General features: G+C 42.5%; 1 protein-coding gene across 1 annotated transcript in view; it reads left to right on the forward strand.

Moving 5' to 3' along the window:
- Nucleotides 1-1,706: 1,706 nt before the first annotated feature.
- Nucleotides 1,707-21,047, forward strand: part of zfhx3b (zinc finger homeobox 3b) — a 134,849-nt gene continuing 115,508 nt past the window's right edge. The window contains exon 1 of the mRNA XM_054615178.1: nucleotides 1,707-1,768. The gene's annotated coding sequence lies outside the window, so the exon portion shown is untranslated. The remainder of the gene's footprint in view (nucleotides 1,769-21,047) is intronic.

The raw sequence follows: 21,047 nt of genomic DNA on the forward strand, positions 1-21,047 counted from the left end.
CAATGGGGCTTCAACGAGTATTTCTGAAAAAAGCTGGACTTGCTTTGCATACTGTAGACTACTAATACAAAAGCAGCTCTAAAGAGTTTCCAAATTTCACTAGAAGAATATTTCAACATCTGTGCTGCGAACGCCCTCACACAACTGAAACAATTAGTTTATTACATTTAGCAAAAGTCTTATAAAGTCTTATCTCTAATCTGAAGATATATTTGAGTTGACAGTAAAAACTACACGTCTTTCATCTCCGTCGTACTTTCATATGGCATATTTTATAAAGCTGATTTTCACTTTTTTATAACGTATTGTGATTGTTCATATTACTGTTTTGTTCAAATGAATCCGTGCACAAAACCTATTTTGTGAGTTTAGAAACACTCTTTATTTTAATAAAGTAGTCTTTAGTCTTCTCTTATTAAGCCTGCCATCGTTAAATTCATATTTTGATGCAATTTAAACATAAACACACTGGAGTTTCACTCTATGCTGCACACAGGTTGAACCACGTCGAGTTAAACAAAGTTAAAATTCAAACGCTTCGCATTAATGTCAACTTCAGTCTCTGAGCAAATGTGACTATTTCTCTATTTTTTTAGAAATATATAGACATATAAATATATTATCCAATACAAATACAGGGTCAGCTCTGATAATATCCAGGTGCCACTGTTCTTACAATGAGCTTTGTCCATTATAATCGCAGAATGCATGTTGCTGATACAGTAGCATACACTTTTTGCATACATGTAGAACGTGCTTTAATTTTTCGGCATATGTTTGTTTTAGTTGTTTACAAACACCATCATTTTATTCCATATTCACAAGTGTAAGCTACTATGCTTCAGAGATAGGCATCGCATGTTTCCAGTTTAGTCCCCACACAGCAGCCGTAACTCGGTTATGTTTTCCAATAAGTTGTTCAAACATGGACAGTAAAGTCACTGTAGAAACACACCCCGTATGCAGCTTTGACACGACTTTAATGACAGACTTAGGTTGAAAGGGACAGAATAAAACAAAGCAAGATCGCTTATGTACTTTTAGTGGACAAAGTAAATGCATATCTTTTTTAAAAAATACGCAAAAAAACGGGAGAAAAACGTCTGAAAAAGTGTAAAACAAAGATCGGAGGAGAAGCTGTGCTGCCATAGCGTCGGGCTTCATGCTGCTGCTCCAGCTCTCACTGCCTTCCGTCTAATCAAACTCTTACTTTCCGCTGTTCTTAATTCCATATTTTCAATGCCTGATCATTACTTTACTCTTTTTTTTCTTACTTGTATCTATCTATCCATCCCTCCCTCCCTCCTCTTTCTCCCTCCCTCCCTCCCTCTCTCTCCCGAGCTCTCTCCTTTGCTGAATCTTATTGATCCAGAAGGCGGCTAATTAGCCCTTCCCTTCGTGCCTGTGTAATGAAGCACATGCGCACTGAATTAATCACAGCCATTTTTTGCAGGAAACTAATTAGCAGGAATAAAGATCCAAAGAGTTTTTTCTTTTCAATCATCAGATCTCACTTTCACCTCTTCCTCGCTCCCTCTAACACAAGACTCATCGCCTGCTTTGCATCCAAATTATTTTTATATTGCCTTTAACAACTAATAGTAGCGTACCTACTTCGGTTTTTTTTACGCTCCGCAACAACAATGATCTTTCTTTTACCACCCTAAGCGCAAACTGACCAAAAGGGGACTGCCTTGATGGGATCTTTAGCTAAATCATCTCAATACTGGATTAAAAAGCGAGGATCACAAAGCGGCAGCGAGAAATTGTAAGTTTCAACTTTGCGTTTGTCTCTTTTCCTTTTCTGTGTTTCCACGATCCTATTCTTTTCGCTGCAGACTTATCTGAATCTCTCTCTCTCTCTCTCTCTCCTATCTGTTCCTAGTTTACGTGTAGCGGAGCTGGCTATTTTCACATTGTGAGAAAAGACTAGCGATCACAAGTTCATTTCATGCAAGTTTCCTGGTTTATTCTCGGTTTTTATTCGTATCGTTTACCTGTGTTTACATCAGCGTTCGTCCTCTCCTCCTCATGAATGGAAGATAAGAAACGGGCAAAAGACAGCGATCCTCTCTCTCTCTCTCTGTCTCTCTCTCTCCCTCCAAGCAGTTGACCGTAGAAAAATACGGTTCTAAGGCAAATATGTGCATTTCGGTGGGGTCGGGAAAAGGTATCGGGGCTTATGGGGTGTCGAGAAACGTGTTTTGAGGCACAGAGGCAGTAAGACACGGGGCTGAGTGTTGAGCGGCGGACGAAGGGCAGCGGCAGCTCCACATGAGCGCAGCCCAGGAAAGGAGCTCCAAGTCCAGCCTGTGGGTCCGTGTGCGTCCGGTGAAAGGGGAGACATCTCTCGCTTTATATTCTTTTTTTTTTTTTTTTTGACAGATTTTCACACTTGCCACATCCAAGGGGGGTTTCTGCAACCGTCGTTTGCTTATTCCTCTTCTGGATAAACACATTTTTGTTGTTCTTCTCCGACACGTCTCTCTCAGAAAATGTGCAATCCCTCCGCCCTGTCTCAGCTCCTCTCGCTACACTTTCCCCCCTTTACCCCACTTTGTCCATCTTGTCTCTTTTTGTTTTTTATTTTTTCATCGCTGTTTGCCTCTTTTGAAGCGTTGTTTTTGAGTCGATTCTCGCTCATTCCCTGACGAAGTCACATGCAAATCGATCGACATGTGTAGTGTGTGTGTGTGTGTGTGTGTGTGTGTGTGTGTGTGTGTGTGTAAGTGTTCGTGCGTGCGCGAATGGGTTCGTGTTTGCGAGAGTGTGTGTGTGTGTGTGTGTGTGTTTTTTTAATGTGGATGTGGTGTGTTGAGATAAACGAAGCCCCGGGTCTCCTTCATGACAAGAGCGGATCAGCAGGACCGTGTACGCGGACAGCCCGAGAGTCTGAGCTGCGTCTGGGGAGCAGACATGTGGTTCAGGGGAGACACAGGCAGGCTGGATCTGCCGCCTCCAACTACTTGGCTACCGTATCTGACTTTCAGGAGAATGCTTTTTTTTTTTTTTTCCTCCCGAGAAACGCTGACCGGAATGAAAACAAAACATTGCCCTATTAGTCTGACCTTAAGCAGACATAATCATTCCAAAGTTACAGCCGGAAACCTAAAGAACGGTCCAGGCTAAACCTATAGGTCACTGCATGCATTTAGTGGCCGCTTAGCCGGTTCACATTTGTATGTTTTGGTTTTTTTTTCAAAGTTAAACTACACGAGATATCTTCCACAGACCCGAAATACATCACACTGGCCTCCCGGAAGAAAAAAATATGAATATTTGCAAAGAGGAAAAAGCCCAACTGAGCTGAATAGGCCCTTTGCAAAAAACAAATATATATATTTTATTACTGCATAAGACTATAATTTTTACCAACCTCGCCAAAAAATGGATCTGATCAGAAAAAAATAAACTCTTATCTTGACGTATAGGTGTAATTGCCAGCCGAAAATCTCCTTTAAATGTGACCAAAAATAGCAACTATTTTTCGGATGGGATGGAGCTATATACAGTCAGAAGAAGAAAAAAAAAGGCAGCGAGAATCGTAAGACAGACTCGGATATTTCTCGCGACTTAAGAGACGGGAAAAGAAAGAGGCAAAAAAAAAAAAAGAGAAGGGGTTTTTGCGAGCGAGCACAGAGGCAAGGATAGGATATGTGTACCGTTGGGGGAAACAGAGAGGGGGTGAGAAGCTGTGTGTGTGAGGGGGGGGGGGGGGTGTAGGTCAGACAGCCAGAAACAGGGGGAACAGGGGTCATGGAGTGAGTGCAGAGATAAAAAGGAAAGAGAGGAAACCCCCGCGCAAACAGCCGATGGATGATGGGGAGAGAGTGGGTCTTGCTGGGTGGAAAAAGGGCTGATGGTAGTTGTTTGGTATGTTTTGGTAGCCACACAATGCACTTGTGGTTTGTCAGCATCTGCAGGATTAAGACTTTGGCTTTAGCTTTGGGATTGGGGGGGGGGAAACAAAATAGATTGGTAACAGGTTTAATAAAAGCAAAAACATTAAGGTATGAGGGAGGGAGAGAAAGGCAAAAAAGGAAAAGGGGGCTGAGGGTAGGAGTGTTGAGGGGGTTGGGTGGAGGGGTCAGATAGCCATGGGCCATAGAGGAGGAATCAGGGGGAGAGGTCAGATAAACAGATTCCTACCTTTCAGACTGAAGAGGAGCAGTACGGAAAGAGATTAGCACTGGGAGAAAGAGGGGGAAGTGGCTGATTAATTCAAATCAGTGATACTATTCATACAGCTCCTTCCTTGTTTTGTATTGTAATATATTTGTTTTAGGTTACTTGTGTGATTGCAAAAGTAAAGTCTGTGTTTGTCTTTCGATTCCAGTTATTAGGAACTCAGAGGTGTGGATGGGGCAGGTAGGCTTCTGTGCCAGAACTCGAGTGTCTCCCTTCCTCCCCTGTCTGACAGTAACACTCCTCTCCTCTTCCTCCTCCTCCTCCTCCTCCTCCTCCTCCTCCTCCTCCCTCTCTCTCCGTCTTCTGTTACAAAACAAAGACAGCAGAAATGTTTACTGTCAGCTCACCTGTCTGATTTTCCTGTCTTGTCTCATCGTCATATTTATGTTTAATTATAACAGTTGCTGGCAACGGTGTAGGAATGTCATTGTTGTTTTATATCTATGTATTCTATTTCAAATATGTGTTTGTCAGACGCTGTGTTCGGCGTAGCTAACTATATTATCTCACGCTCATCGCTGGCTGTGATATTGGTTGTATTGCGGTCATGAGAACTGTGAGCTGTTAAAGTGCCACCAGAGTGATTTACAACTGACAGAATTTTTGAAAAATAATTTTTATGTGGGCCATTTTGATTTTGAGCTTTTTACTTGTGGTCAGAGTTATTTCTTCCTATTTTGTTGACGTGTTTTATAAAGGCTTTTTCAAGATTTATTTATTTTTAGCTTATTTAATAAAAAAAAACATTTAAATATCTATATCAACAACAAATTTAGCTACAATTTGGTTATTTGCCATAAATGAAGGGAAATGGGAAATATCTATAATGTTCTGTTTAGAATAACAAAAAAATACTGCAGATATTTCATACATCTGATAATTTCAATTAATTTCATTAGGTTTTGGTTTAATTTATTTGGAATTGCTTCAGATATGTTTGTGACATCAGGCAAGTGTTTTAAACCATTACATACAGAGTTATTTAAAAAAACACTAAATTGTAAACATGTTATTTGAATGTGTTAGACATATAACAAAATCCTTTGTCTGGTAAGATCAAAATGACTCAAAAGTGCAGGTTTGTTTATTTGTGACGGTGGTGACGTGCATTTAGTGGTTCAACATGATTCTATTTTTATGATTAATCATGTAAGTGCATATGGCAGAACTGCTATCTGTGTGTTGTTGCTGCTCTCACTATCACGAAGAAAATAGTCGGTGTTGTAATGCTGTGATGTGATCACAGTATTTTTTGCTGTAGTTGCCACTGATCCTGCACAGCAACAAAACGGTTGTCCACTGTTTGCACTTGGTCCCCCCTCTATTACCATATCCGATGACAGGTACGTTCAGAGTCTTCAGATGCCATTTGACTGTATGAACAGGAATAGCGCTTCCAGTCGGGGGAAATAAGATAAAGGCAGTAGCAGTCGTCATGGATTGTTTCATGGTTTGGGGGTAACACAGAGAAAGGGGAGACAGCGCCTCTGGCTGTCATAACCCCTTCTCCTCCTCTCACTGTGCTCTCCCCCCTCTCTCTCTCTCTCTCCCTCTTTCTTTCTCTCTTCATCTCATTCTCAATGTGTCTCTGCATATCTCTCCCTCCTTAACTCCCACCTTTCCGTGCTCGGGCACTGGCACCGTGGGGGAGCTCGCTGCCGTGTTATCGGTCGGAGAGAGCCCTCTTTGGGTTACCAGTAGGCTAAGGCCATACATAAGAGATTCTCCACTCTTGGAGGAAGTCTTTGCACACAGAGCACAAAAATCCACCTATATATGCTCTGATAAGAAAAATATAGAATGATGTTCTGTCTTGTGTGAATTGAAAATTTGAAAGAAATTGTTATTATTATTTTTATTATTATTATTACTTATTTTGTATTTTAATAAACTAATCAGTTTAAATAAATACCCTTTTCACTGTATGCCTTTTGCTTAACGAGAGGCAGATATTAAAAATACAAAGCTCTACCTTTTTGTGTGGATGTGTCTTCACTGAAATCAGAAGGATGTCAAGTGTCAGTCATTAGCTGTATGGACATATGTAGATGAAGGTAGTCGACACAGATGATGGCCCTGAATCTGATGTGTGGTTTTGAATATGCAAGGACGTGCAGCGACGACGACCGGTTTTCCGGTTGTCCTGCAGCCAAGGCCAGTGTACATGTCACGCTGTCGTAAAAGAGCAGGCGGTGGGGGGGGGGATCTGGCTCAGCACAGGGGTGAGCGAAAAAGTGGGAAGGGAGAGTGGAGGAGATGACTGTCATGCTCAGGTGTGTGGTGTGTGTGTGTGTGCTGTGTGTGTGTGTGTGTGTGTGTGTGTGTGTGTGTGTGTGTGTGTGTGTGTGTGTGTGTGTGTGTGTGTATGCATGCTTGTGGTGTGCATGAATGCTGTTCACTATCCTTAATCCCAGCGGCCCTGAGTGTCCAAAGGGTTCTTTTTTTTTATCCACAGAAAGCACCTTTTTATTTCAAAAATTCCCCTCCTTGTCTTTTTCTGAGCTTTTTCTTCTTCTTCAATGTCATCCTTTTATCTTTTTGAAGCGAAGGTGGTGCAGATTTTTGTGGTTTGCTCTTTCACAATATGTTATCGTGTTAACAATCTTGGTTAAATCATTGTGGTAGACTAGATTTATGACTGTGAAGATGCGCTTGGGTTTCGACATGTGTGTGCACAGATGCATTATGAGTTGTGTCTTTAATGGCATCACAGAAATCAAATTTATTTTGAGTGTGCCACGTCCAAGCCCTGTTATGATACACTTTTGTTTTTATGGTTATTAATATTTTATTTAATTTTGAGCCGTTTCCAAAAATCTAAGCCAGTGTTCAAATTCAGACAAATAACAGCATACTTATGTTGTGATAATGCAACATTTCTCTGATTATCTAGCACTCTTATAGGGAATAGAAATACGAGGAAAGAAAAAAAAACATGTTAAAAGCATAGTGTGGCTTCTATTTCGACTCTCTCTCCTTCAGTGCAGAATTTTCACTAGCTGTCATAGATTAGAGCAAAATATTATGTGAGACAAATATGTATTCTATTTCTAACAATAAATGAATGCTGTTATAGTCATGGAAGGGGGGTTTTATATTGTGTGTGTGGATCTCCATCCTAGACGAGAATATTGCGTTCTTAATAAATGTGTAATATCAGTTTCATGGAAAACAAGGCTGTTTGTTAGATAGCTGTGCTGTAACAGTGGTTTTATTTCTGGGTTGCTGTATCGACTGTGTGCAGAGGGACCTGTGTGATGCATGCCTGTCCAGGGCTGGCAGTATCGTAAAAGGCTGAGTGCATGTGTGTGTGTGTGTGTGTGTGTGTGTGTGTGTGTGTGTGTGTGTGTGTGTGTGTGTGCGTGTGCGTGTGTGTGTGTATGTGTGCGTTTAGCATAGCGGCTACGACCGACCGTGTTTATATCCTATCTGGGGCAGCAGCAGCTAGCTCTAGTGTTCAGGGATGGGAGGAACAGCGGTTTCGTGTCTGTATAGGCTACATATGCATACACGCCGGCGAGGCAGGGATGACAGGGACCACTCCAAGGGCTGCAAAAATTGAACTGATCTGCACCTCAGCCTCCCCCTCCATATGCCCACCCCTCTCTTGGACCCTGGAGGCCGGCATTCCACCCTCCGCACTGGCGCTTATCATCACAAAGGACAGAATGCATAAAACATGGAGGACGCTTAGACAGAGGCGGCCCAGGTTGCCTTTCTCTCCCCACACTGAGCCCTGGAACAATACATGGGCCCCTCTGGCCTGTGACTCTGACGACACACACGCCGTCTTTTTATCCTCCCCTATTTCTTTGTCATCCTCTTCCTCTTCCTCTATGTTACTGTGCTCCGTGGAGTGATAACTGCCCTCGCATTGTTTATCTGTGTCTGTGAAATCTGCATTGTGTAACCGAAATGAAAGTGTGTTTGTGACTGTGTGTGTGTGTGTGTGTGTGTGTGGGTGTGTGTGTGTGTGTGTGTGTGTGTGTGTGTGTGTGTGTGTGTGTGTGTGTGTGAGAGAGAGAGAGAGACACAGTGACAGGTTTGAAATATGACATGCATCAGTTGCATAGCTTCTTCCTTCATGTTCCATATTGTTTATTGTATTACATATTTTAAAATGAAATATGTATATTTCAGTTAAAATAAAAAAAACTTTGTGTAATCACCAATTTACACAGAGGTTAAATGTAAAAAAAAATAAAATGTCTGAAATATGTAAGAAATTACATTTTGTATAAAAGAGGACATGTTTGAATTTAGTCAGGCGATCTGTGCCATTTTCCTCGTCACTGATTTATAGCCAGGTCACACGGTGATGCAACATCACGGCTTGTATAAGTACCGAATACACGATGTGTGTTTGTATAATCAAGCAATCAGCTTCTACGGTTTTCTGTCGTTCAGTGGGCTGGGGCTTGTTTGAAAGGCCAAATAAAGAGCTATGTGACTGTGATATGAACATTACACTGCTATAGACTTAGCTGCTTTTCTAAATGCTACTCATTCTCCTCTGCTACTCCCAAGACATGCTTAGTATTAACAGTGTGTCAGACAGACAGACAGACAGACAGACAGACAGACAGATAGATGGACAGATTGATAGCGTTTGACAGCACATTTTCTGATTTATAGAATTGCATGTGTGCTGCATTTTAGCTTTTCCAAGAATGATGATATTTAATTTCTGTTTTCAGATCTTGGTTAAAGCTTTGATTTCAGATTCAGGTCATTCTGATTTTAATTTCCTTTCTGTGTGTGTGCTCTGAGTCCACTCCACTACGACAAATGGTAGTAACGTGCGGCTGAGAGGGTTTTAGTCTATATCTGTTTATACGTGTGTCTGATAGCTGGGCTGTAGGAATGCACTGCTAGGATGTGCTGGACCCCAGCAGGTCTATGGCACTTCCTCTCTGTGTACCTCACAGCTTATCCTCCTCAGGATTATAGAGAGAAGAAAAGAAAAGAGCGATGGCAGGAGCAGCCTTTCCCTCTCACACCCTTACACACACACACACACACACACATGCACACAAAACAAAAAATCTCCACAAAAAGTGTAATTCACTTGCAAATGTGTGTTAGCCCGTCCATGTTCCCAGTGGAGGAGAGAGAGAGAGAGAAAAAGAGGGAGAGAGAGAGGGAGGGAGGGAGGGGCAGAGGTGGAAGGACATAGAGAGCCGGCTGCAGTGTGTTTCAGTGAGAGACAGGGCTGAGGTGAAGCTACCGACTGCTTCTTCATGGTCATAAAAAGCAGCCGTCTCCATCTTCCCATTGATAGATTCTCATGTGGTGTGTGTGCATGTATCGTTTTTTACTGCGTAAGTCACTAAATGTGTGTGAGCCGTTGTCATACAGAGCAGGTACATGAGCTGCGACGTGCTATTTGTCATTCCCCTTGCTTCTCCTGAGGTGGCCCGTGGATGTTTCGCTCGGTACCCCAGGCGACTGATCCGCCAGCAGTGAAGGGGTTAAGAAGCAGGGATAGCCCTCTTTTGTCTCTGCGGCCCTCTTTGCCATTGTTGTGGTGGAATTGAGCTCGGTGCACCTCACTTGACCACAGCAAAGCAATAAAATGGCCTCTAAGTGCTGTAGCCTCCGTAGTCCTCTGATGTCAGCTCTCTTCCAGCTTCTGCCGTTATATTTTCCTTTTTTCTCAAAACACACGGGCACGTCTCTGTGTACAATGAACAGTATGTGCACACATATAATGTACGTTCTTTCGCTTTTCATTACTCATGCATAACTAGCCTTTTTATTATATACTTATGTAAATATATATATATTATTTTTTGTTGTTGTTCCTATTACATATAAGTCACATAGTAAGCTACTGAAGTTATTTTTTTCGTTTATTTTTACCTGTGTCGGTGCTTCGCATGCAAACACAAAACATATATGATCAGAATATATAATTTTAGAATGTAGGTTGTGAAGGACCTGTTAGCACCTCCAGTGTTATTAGAATTGAGATATTACGAACTGCTCTAGAAAAGCACATTTAAAGATGCACACATTTTATATTTTTAATGAGCTATGAAAATGATTTTAAGTATTTATTAGAGCTTAACATTCAGCAGAGTAGTAATGATATCCAGTATTTTTTTTGTAATACTCTGAGTGTGTGTTTGCCTCTGTGAATGCCAGTAAATATCTAGGCCATTCTGACCGCCACCACCACCTGACAGTCATTATCAAATCGAACTATGAAATCTCGCTTCTATAGCTGCTGAATGAACGGTACAGAGTTGGATGCCTCTGTTCTTTAGCCATGCACTCTTTTATTATTTGACATTTTCTTTCAGTTGTGTTACTACCAATAATGATAAAAATACTGTGAATGTAAGAGAATGTGTTATTATAATGCCTAGTGTTGGTGGTATTGTGTTTGATTGCACAGATGATTGTTTATAGCAGAGTTCCACCTCTGCAGACATTGTAATTAAAAAGAAGATATACTGCATGTTCCTCTGTCGCCATCTCTTCTCATCTCGTCAAATAAGCATCTAGCTGTTGCAGTGAGCATGTCAGTGGATTTATGAAACATTTCTGATTGGCTGAATTATAATTGGCACTGTCCCGAGTGTAAACCATATATGCCAGGTGTCATACAGACCACATTAAATATTGCACCACACTGCAATTAAACCAGCACACCTCTACATTATTCTGCTGGGTGTCTCTGTCTCACGTGCCTTCGCCACCATTCTTATTATCTGCTGCTCTCCTCCTCCCGAAATTCGTGTGGTTTCCTCTCTGGGTCTCACTGTACCTAAAACAAATGCTCATTCTCATTTTCCTTCTGTTAAATGAACAAACATAAGGACCCCGGTGCCTCATAATAAATTGATTAGAGAGAAGCAGACTCCCACACAGCAACATCGAAAACTAGAGTTGTTGTATGTACAGTGTGTGTGTGTGTGTGTGTGTGTGTGTGTGTGTGTGTGTGTGTGTGTGTGTGTGTGTGTGTGTGTGTGTGTGTGTGTGTGTGTGTGTGTGTGTGTGTGTGTGTGTGTTAAGCCTGAGGAGGAGGACACATACTCTCTTTTTCTCCCTAACACTCATATACCAACACAAAAAACTAGAAATGTATGTTTATCCAGTTTAATGGCAGTTCTTGTCTGCTGGTCCCAATGCTCCCACCTCTGTGGCAGGCTACGCTCTAACCGCTGCTGCTGCGCCCAGTGGCAGCGGCTGATGTCTCATGACAGCGACAGTGCCGCGGCGTTTACATATTGGACACGGAGCCCTCTGCGACTGTTTGGTTTTTCATTCTGACGTTCAGTGCCACAGAGCAGAGATTGGGTCTCGGCTGGAGGGGGGTGGGGCAGGTCCCATGGGGCCGACACAGGGCCAGACGACCGTGACAGACTGGTGACCTCGGCTTTGTGACGTCATTTGCCTCGTCTGGTCACCATGGCATTCATTTTCCCTACTGTTTAATGAATGAAGATAGGGGCCTGGGCTAGTTTATGCAGCTATTGGTGATATTCTGGTGAATTCAGGGACCCAATGCTAACAGAATAAACCACTATGCCCTCTTATTATAATAGCATGATTTAAAAACATGCCTTCTATCACCTGATTTGTCTGCAACTCTGAAACACTGCAGTTTAGGTGTAATTCAAAAGAACATTTCCTTATTTTCTATAGCAGGGCGGAACATTTTACTTTTTGGTTTTACTCAGGTTGTAACAAATAGCTAGAGAGCTTTGTTGTGTGAAACAGTAAAACAAAGCACACCCTGACCACATATAGGAAGTCAGGCTGAGGTAAGAGTGAGCCTCACAACGGATACTGACTGTTAGAACAGTTTTTCTCCTCCTTACATGCCAAGTGCCAAATCTTTGACAAGACATGCTTTGCTTTTCCTGTCTTCTGCTACTCTTTTACACTCCCTCAGAGCAATGTTTAAGCACCTTCTCCCCAGAGCTATTCTAAATGATATGCATTTGATAGAAACAAAAGAAATTGCCTCATATGATTTTGGTCAGCATCTTCTCTGTAGATCTAGTGTTGCCCCTGCAACTCAGGTACGATGCGTCTCTATATCAGCAGGAGGATGGCTATAAAATAGGCTCCTCTCATTGCCTGCTTTGTGTTGGAGCCAGGTGTTTCCTCGTGTTGGATCATGCCCTGATGGGGAACAACAGGCCATATGGCAGGCAACAACTAGGTTTTTAGAGGATAGCTTTTCATTCTGTGGTTTTCCTGTGCCATGAGCAAAGCTCAAAAAACTCTTGCGAGCAGTGCTGACTGTCGTAGTAAAATTGCACTCTGGGCCGAGGATTAACACAGGAAGTAGCCCATGTATGGTGCAGGAGCTCTGTGAATGCACTCTTTCCCTCCTAGCAGCACCAGGAACAGGACAAGTGTGTAGCTGACACAGCCTTTGTTTATACTGGAGAGAATATGGGTTTGGAGGAAGGAGAGAAAAGAGAGATAGGCGGTGGTCAGGGTGGGGGGGAGGGATGTGGGGCACAGACACCAGTCTCATCACTTCCTTCCTTGCTAGTATTTTTTTTTTCCTTCATTTTTTTAAGTATCGCCATTGTCAAAACAACAGTAGAAAGAAGAGGAAGTGTTGAACTCAGGCAAAGATCACATTACAAATATTTTGAATAACAATAAAGCATGAAAAATCACAACTGTAGACTGTGACTCTAATATACCAGCTTGATCTACCCTGGTACAATATCACACTTTTTTTCTGCCAGACAGGGTAAATTAAACAAGCCTGCATGTTTTGACCCTGATCATGACAGAATGCTCATTTCTCACACTCTGTAGCCCCTTGGCTTCCTTGGAAAAGCTCTGTGCGCGTTCATGCACATGTGCAAATACACATTGGATGTATGATTGTGCATGGAGTTATCTATAAGAGTTCATTCTTGTCTTGGACATAGTATTTCTGTATAAGAAAACATCCTGCACCCTCTGTCTTGTTGAGCGTCAGTCCTGTGGTCAGGGACAAAAATGTACTTTCACATGACAGATGGCTGTGAGAGGGCCTTCAACAGGAAGCCTGGCTACACTGTTTCACAATCCCTCTAGAAACAAGAACTGAGTACCCGTGCTATGGTGAGCTGTCCGCATTTCGTGTAATGGATGCCAGCTTGCCTGTAGTGGGTACAAGCACGAGGCTGAGGGAGGGGGTACCCCGACATAAGTGGACCCCTGAGACCTCCTGGAGGGGTAGAGGTGTGGCGAACGTCTGTTTTGGGCATGGCTTGTGTCAGCGTGTTTAGCGTTTGCCTCTGAGGGCATTTATATGCAAATGCTAAACAACCTATTGGGGTGGCTAATTACAGCAGGGCCTTTGTGTGTGCCAGGCAGTGAGAAGCGGGGAGTTACTAGCACGCCAGGCCTGGACTTCCCCTGCTTGTTTACTCATTGTCTTTCCTTATTACCCCCTCATTGACACTCCTCTTTTGTATGGCTGTGCTGTTTGCCTGCATGCTGGCTCCTCCCCTTGTGGTGCCGAAGTTAATGTAGTAGATTAAAGAGGCAGCACTCTGGCCCTGTTTACTTCCTCTTTCATCTGGTGGCCCAGCTCTGCTTCACGCTGTAGCCATTCCTCCTGTAGCTAACGTCTAGCTGCCACCCATTCACCCAGGAAGGATTCAGCCTCATAGTACCTTCTCTCTCTCTTTCCTACAACTAACGCGCAGCTAATTACTTTGGGAGATAAAAATGCATTTAGGTCAGGTTCTAATGCAATGCAAATTTATGAGCAGGCAGAAGCAAATATTAACTTGTAGAGTCACTGATAGTCATTGGCTGGGGACAAAGGTACACCTCCCTTAACTGTCAAATATGATGGTTTTTATGTGCTTTCGGTGTCGATGCCTGTTTTTTTTCTTTGTTGTCAGGGATCTAAGGACAGTGACAGCAGGATGCAATGAAAATCTCTTACCAGAAACCTGTATAAAGATTTCCCTGCGCTCAGACAAAATCATAGTGCAGTAAAGCCCACATACTAAGTTATCCCAATTTTCTTCATTGTATAACTGGGGACTGAAATCTGAATTGAATAATTTATTTTCCTCTTCCTGTTGTTGCCAAAATTACTGTTATTATTTGTAGTAATAAAACCACAACCGATTCCTTGTGGTAAAAGGTGTGTACACAGTAGTTCATAATTATATCTGGATTAGTTGCAGTTTTGATACTCTTTCTGCAGAAGATTCGAAAATCAAAAATCCACTGCAGCCTTATCTTCTTTTATTAAAGAGTAAAAAGTAAAAGATTAAGTGTTTCTCAACACGTGTGCGCTCTAATGTCTGACTATTCACATGTCCCCACTTTATTCTGAAATCTCTGCTAAATACACAACCGTATCAAACTAGTCCTGCTGCATTCCTGTGAAATTATTTGTCTTGCATTAAAACAAAGAGAGCGGAAGAGAGCATAAGCACTGGATTAGTGTTGCCTCTCACTTCATTTTACCACTAGAGTTTCACCGCTTGTTCCATGATTTGGCATTGTTTACTACACCAATTACACCCACACTTGTATGTGTTCTCCCTTAGACATACACATACCCTGACACATATATATAATGCAGGGGGAGACTTGGCTGGCCAAGGAAGCCAGGCTGGATCAAAGGCCGTGTGTGAGGGAACCAGGCTACCTCGTAGCAAACAGCTGCCCCTTGCTGTCTCTGCCTCTCGCCCCAGCCTGACAGCAGCCAGAAATATGAGGCCTCTCCGGACCTCTGTCCTGGGAAAAAAAGGACAGGACGGCACACACATACACTCAGAAAAGCTTTTGTCTCTGCTCTCTCTCTCGCTCTCCCTCGCTCACTCAGACATACAAAGAAGAAAGAAAGCCGTTTGTCTATGCTCATTCACTCATTCAGACACAAATAGAAATCTTCGTTTCACATATACACTCCCTCTGCCAGCCTCACAAAACCATTAAATTATCACATGCTTGATTTCTCTTTATTGTCTGTTTGTTAAACTCTTTCATTAGCTGTTTTAGTCAATTTGGCGCAATTTGTCTGTCAATCTTACTCTGCATTTGCCTTTCTCCCACTTCCTTCAACATTGTGCCTGCTTTCTCTGCGCGCTAGGCCTTTCCTCAGCACTGTCTGAGGGTGCTTTTCATCTCCTATACTCTTGTCTCCACCTTTCCTCGCCACATGTCTGGGATTTCTCTCCCTCTGCTCTGCTTCTCCGGCGTGTTCAAACTCTGACAGAGTTGAGAAAGGCATTCAGCTCCCTAATCCGGGCTCCCTCTATCAGGAATGCTAATACGTGTGATTGTGTGACCCGGCGAAGCCCGGCAACATCTGCAGGAGCCTATGGCGAGCCCCCACCCTCCCACACCCGCCCTGCCCCCTGCCTTTGAGCGTTCACTCGCTGCCATTATTTCATTGTTTCACTTCACGCCTCTGCCTGGGCAGTGCAGTTAACCCTCTGTTGCTCAGGCCAGGCTAGCTGCAGTCCTGCACACAAGGCCAGAGGGGTACTGAGGAGGGGCGTATGGGTTTGGGACAGCCCTTTCCCAGGACAGGCCTCCCCGCCTGCCCATCTGGACCTCTGCACACAGCTCTACCCCTCACACTGTTTACGTATGCAATCCGCCACCAGCATTTGTGTTCAAAAAGTCTGTTCAAAAAGTGTGGTCACTTGTGAGTTAAGGTATAATTGCAGGAATTACCATCTGTGTCTCACTGTTTCTATTTGAGCAGCTTTTGCCTTCTCAGGGACATCAGGAAAAGGAAACTTCCTCTTGATAGGATGAGATCTGAAGGGATTGGAGTGTTAGCCAATGAAAACCTGTTATTCAGTTTCCACCCACCCCTTTGGCAGGTATTGGAGTTGAAAGAAATTATTGTTGGGATAGTGTCTGTTTTCAGAAGATGAATTACTGGTAAAGCACAACTGTCAAAGCGAATCTGTGTCAGACCTGAGTGCTGCTGATTAAATTACCCTTCTCCTCAGTCCTGGCTGTACTACTGCATATGTATTCAAGCTACACCATACTATAGACAGGCAATGGGCAGATTGGATTTATATGTTCTTCATTCACATCCTAACATCAGGATATTAAAGCTTTAGGATTGTTATACCTGTCATAATTCAGCACAAGTAACCTGTTTTTGCTGGACTCCAATAAACAAGTTTACACATCCAACACACATTGTAGTTTCAGGGAATCATAAGGAGAAAAATCCAAACGAAACTAATATTTTATGTTGGCCCAGAACAATGTAAATCCTGACAGTTATTGTACATTATATTACATTACATTACAGTCATTTAGCAGACGCTTTTATCCAAAGCGACTTACAATCAGTAGTATATTACATATCATTCACCCATTCAAAGACTGATGACAGGCTACCATGCAAGGTGCCACCATCAGACTCTAACTAACATGCAACATCCAGTCCACACCGATGGCAAGCCTTCGGGAGCAACTTGGGGTTAAGTGTCTTGCCCAAGGACACATCGACTGCCGAAGCCGGGTATCGAACCACCGACCCTCCGATTGGAGAACTACCTTGCTCTCCACTACGCCACAGCCGCTGATGGTTAGGCTTCCCTATTTTGTTGATGCCAGGCATGAAAGAAGCAACACACTTTAGGAATATGAACATATTGAACTTTTCATTGTTACAGTGTTCTGATTATTTCACCTTAAAATAAGCCTACAGCCACAGTAGTGGTAAATTATTTTTACATGTGTAGCAGCCCACACAAAATAAGAGGTTCTAATCGTCAAAGTGTGAGCTAGTTTAGTTTGTTTTCTCCCTTAAAGGTAGATGTGTCCCAACAAACTGTTTCCAATGAAATAAACAGAACAAACAAACACGGGAAGGGAGTCAGCTTTGTACCTCGCTGCAATGTCTGTGGTAACCACTAGGGATCCACATTCAGTGACCTTGTGTCACTGTGTCCATACACACACACACACACACACACACACACACACACACACACACACACACACACACACACACACACACACACACACACACACACACACACATTCCATTAATGTTGGAACAATGATTTTGTCCATTGCTATCAAAACCATGATTAATCATTACATTTTTACTAAACAGGGGCTGTGTTACCATGGGGACATAAAATGATCCATGCTGCTTTGCATATCAACTGAAAAGTTACAATTACAGTAAAACTCTTTGTAGGAGCTGCCACAGGCCCGAGTAGCTTTAAATAGAGATCCACTCTTTAGGGAGCCTCTGTCTCTTCCTCTGACCTCTGTTGTTCAGCTTAACAGGCTGTTTGTAGTCCGCTGAAACAGATTATTGGGCTGTTCAGAATGAATGAAGGTTTGATGATTCCCTGCATCCCCTTGCTGTTTAATGCCCTTGTAGATTTTTTTTCCCCCACTGCTTTTAACATTATGAGAAGTTGCACTTTTCGTACTTCGTACTCTTTTTTTTTTTCTTTTTTTAAATAAACTAAATTTAATTTAAAATCTGCTTGGTAGAAATATTTAACTATTAAAGGATATTCGAATCAAAATAGAGACAAACGTAACTGTAAAATCAAGCTTCTATTGCATGTATCTTGCTTTGAAAGAGAAAATGATCTACTATTTAGAACTGATTATAAAGTGCAAATTATTTTAGAAGAAAAAAGATTTAACTTTTTTCTCTCTGTTTTTACTGATGAATATGCACATGAATATAAAATGTTTAACAGAAATTCTTTCAAAATGTAAAAGAAAATGTTTTCATGTCAGACAATGACAGCTTTCTGTGTTGTTTGCAAATTAATTGGAATAAATAAGCCTAAGCGGTATGCTAAAACTGAGATATTGTGGTGCCACTGTGCAAAACTGCCACAATATGGAGACAGAATATGCAAAAGAATTAGTAGAAGTTAACCCTTATGAATTAACAAACTCTTGACAGCTACAGTTTAACAGTTGATATAAAAAAATATTTGTCAGAGTGCATACTATTGTTTTCTTTCAAATATCAGATACATTATGATTATGATGATCAGTTACAGAACTTAGATTCAAAATAAAAAAAAGAAGAGATAGTCAACATCTGTCCATGTGCATTTTAGTTTAAACTTCTCCACCCTTCTGTTGTTGCTGCTGCAAAAACGATTAAAACTGAATACGAGCCATACGGGAATATAAGTTGGTTTACAGTGCCGGTTCCCATGACGGCTCATTTAAACCAGGGATGGAAGGATGTCCTCCATTTTTAAGATCAGACTTCACGCCATAACAGGCCTTCCCAGGCTTCATTTACATCTAAAACAACACACTGCTCTGGAATGATCATCTGCTGCGTTATGTACACACACTCTGACATTTTTATTAATCCGTACATTCTAGATACATTGTGTCTTACTAATATAAGATATAAATGTTTGATGGAAATAACTGCAGATTACAGCCTCTCCATTACTTTGTTTACAGACATGTTTCAGGGTTTCAGGACGGTTTAAAAGGAATGGGCTCTACAGAGCCAAATTGGATCCGGGTATGTAAATACTCCTCTGATGTTTAATGAGAAACAAAGTTAGCTAATTATAGCAGCTCTGAGAAACATGAGGAGGACAGTGGGAAATGTTTCCATCACTCCCTAGCTCTATAGATTACTGCCTAATTGCCTCAATCGAATCAGGCGGAGACATTAGCCAGAGAGGCAGAGAGTGAGAGAGAGAAACATGGGGATGGGGCTGATTACACATATCCGTCGGTGGCTCTTTAGATAATCCAGCAGTGGACCAGCAAGTCGGGCTCCCTGACATAGCATGAGCCTGTCTGTCTTCCCTTCCCCCCCAGTGCAGTTATGAAGGTGAGGGCACTGTATTCTCTCCTGCCGCACTAACCAGCTGCAGAGGTGATTCATACTCCCTTGCGGAAGTTTTTCAACTATAATTACATGTAATTCTGACACATGTTTATGCCTGATTTTACCAGACAGTTTCTCCACTAATGACAAAGTACAGCATAACATCCTCCCAAACATTTGTTACAACAATATTTTTCTACCTTATTATTGTATGTTGTAATTTTAAGTACTACTGTAGGTGAAAAAACCACACAGTACTAGTTTGGCTGACCTGTTGAGAAGCTGGGAGTGTACTTTTGTCGCTTCTACAACAAATGCTGCATTGTCTGCTTAGTCAAATATGAGGAGTGTAAGACAGTGAAACACAACGCAAATAGAAATGAGAATTATTTTTCTATTTCTGTTCATTTCTGTTAATGGTGGTGCGTGATAAAGGGAGACTCTTTGCATGTAGTTGTCAGATGTGTCCCATGCTGGTGTTTTGTAGGCAGGGTGAGGGGAATAAGAGGCTCCATAGGATCTGTTTCGTCCTCAGAGCACAGTGATATTGAGGTCAGCTGTCCAAAATGATCTCATGTTAAGGAATCGGCGAGTCAGCAGGGTCAGAGCAGAACCGCCGTGACGACACTTTCTCCACGGTGATAACGCTGCCCTCTTTTCCCTCCCGTTCACTTCCTCTGCATGGGAACAGCAGAGAAGAGTCTCAACTGTCCTGTGCCCTTTTACTCCGGAGCAAAATGGTACTGCCTTTGTTCTCTCACAGAACCATGTTCAGAAATCAAGGGAAGATGGTTAAGATTAATTGAATCTTTACAGTTCTGATGATCCAGAACTGTGTGGCTAATCCATCCATCTTCTTCACTCCTAAACAAACATCTGACCGGCTGAAAATAGCCCACAGAAAATAGCGGTTTCCTGGATGTCATGGTGGTTTAAACGGGTGCCTGAACAATCCTTCACTCAGTTTCCGTAGCAGGATGCCATGGAGCATGGGGTTGGAACTGAACGTAGGAGTCTATGTGGGGAACCCGGACCCCAGCAGAGTCCTTTTTAACAGTTCCGTTGGGAAAGTAGGCACTGTAAACAGATAATGGCGCTCATGCAGAAAGGGCCGGAAGTGGGAGGTCTCACTTGTCCAGACAGTAAGGATGGGTGTGAATCCTTGGAAAGTCACATGGGAGTGAGTGAGCTGGCCATTTTGCATCAATGTTACTGCTCATTCACATTCCTGTTCTTCCTGCCGTTGGGTTTAGTGGTGGTAGACTTGGATGTGTTGATGAAATACCAACAGTTGGTTAACCAGCTGTTGAGCTGAATATTTATGAAGTCTATTGAGCAGAGCTTCAAAAGTTTGTTTGTGTTGCTCTCAGGTCTTGTGTACCAGTCTCATGTGACTGTCAGTAAGCAGGCTACGGCTCATATCTCTTTTCTATCATATACGACCTGGCTCTTTCACTCTCTAATCCTCACACCACCTTCACACCCTTTTTCTCCATCGCCCCTCTCTCTCTTACACACATGTGTTCCCATAATTTATGGCTGCCGGGTCCTTGATCAATTGATAGCAGGGAATCCTTTGGTAAATAGAGTTTTAGACACATTGCCAATAGACCTGGGCTATTGATTGGAGTGTAAATTAAAAACTTAATCAGGTCTCTGAGATAAGATTTATCTCCGCCCCAAGCAAATTACAGGGCTGACTTCGAGACATGAAGGCAGGCCGGTGGGCAGAAGAGCACTGCCCTTTCGTAGGCTCCAAGTCTGGCCACGGTCTCCGACCTGTTCCTGTTTCACTCCCGGTTCGGGTCTCCACCACTTCTGTCTTGTGGAATAAACCATGAAGCCTTTCAGTGTTGACATAATGGATGAAGGATTTTCCTGTAGTCTTTAGTTTGAACAAGACTGGCTAAGACTAACGGTTTAAAGCATCTGGTGGACATATTTATCCAATATGTCTTATTGTTCCATGATGCTCTTTCAGTATGTCTGACCCGAGTGGGAAGTAGTTTTATTTCTTTATCATTTTGTTCTGTTAAGCAGTTTGTCTTGTTCAGTCTTGTCA

This window comes from Anoplopoma fimbria, chromosome 2 (genome assembly GCF_027596085.1).
Source record: "Anoplopoma fimbria isolate UVic2021 breed Golden Eagle Sablefish chromosome 2, Afim_UVic_2022, whole genome shotgun sequence".
NCBI lineage: Eukaryota > Metazoa > Chordata > Actinopteri > Perciformes > Anoplopomatidae > Anoplopoma > Anoplopoma fimbria.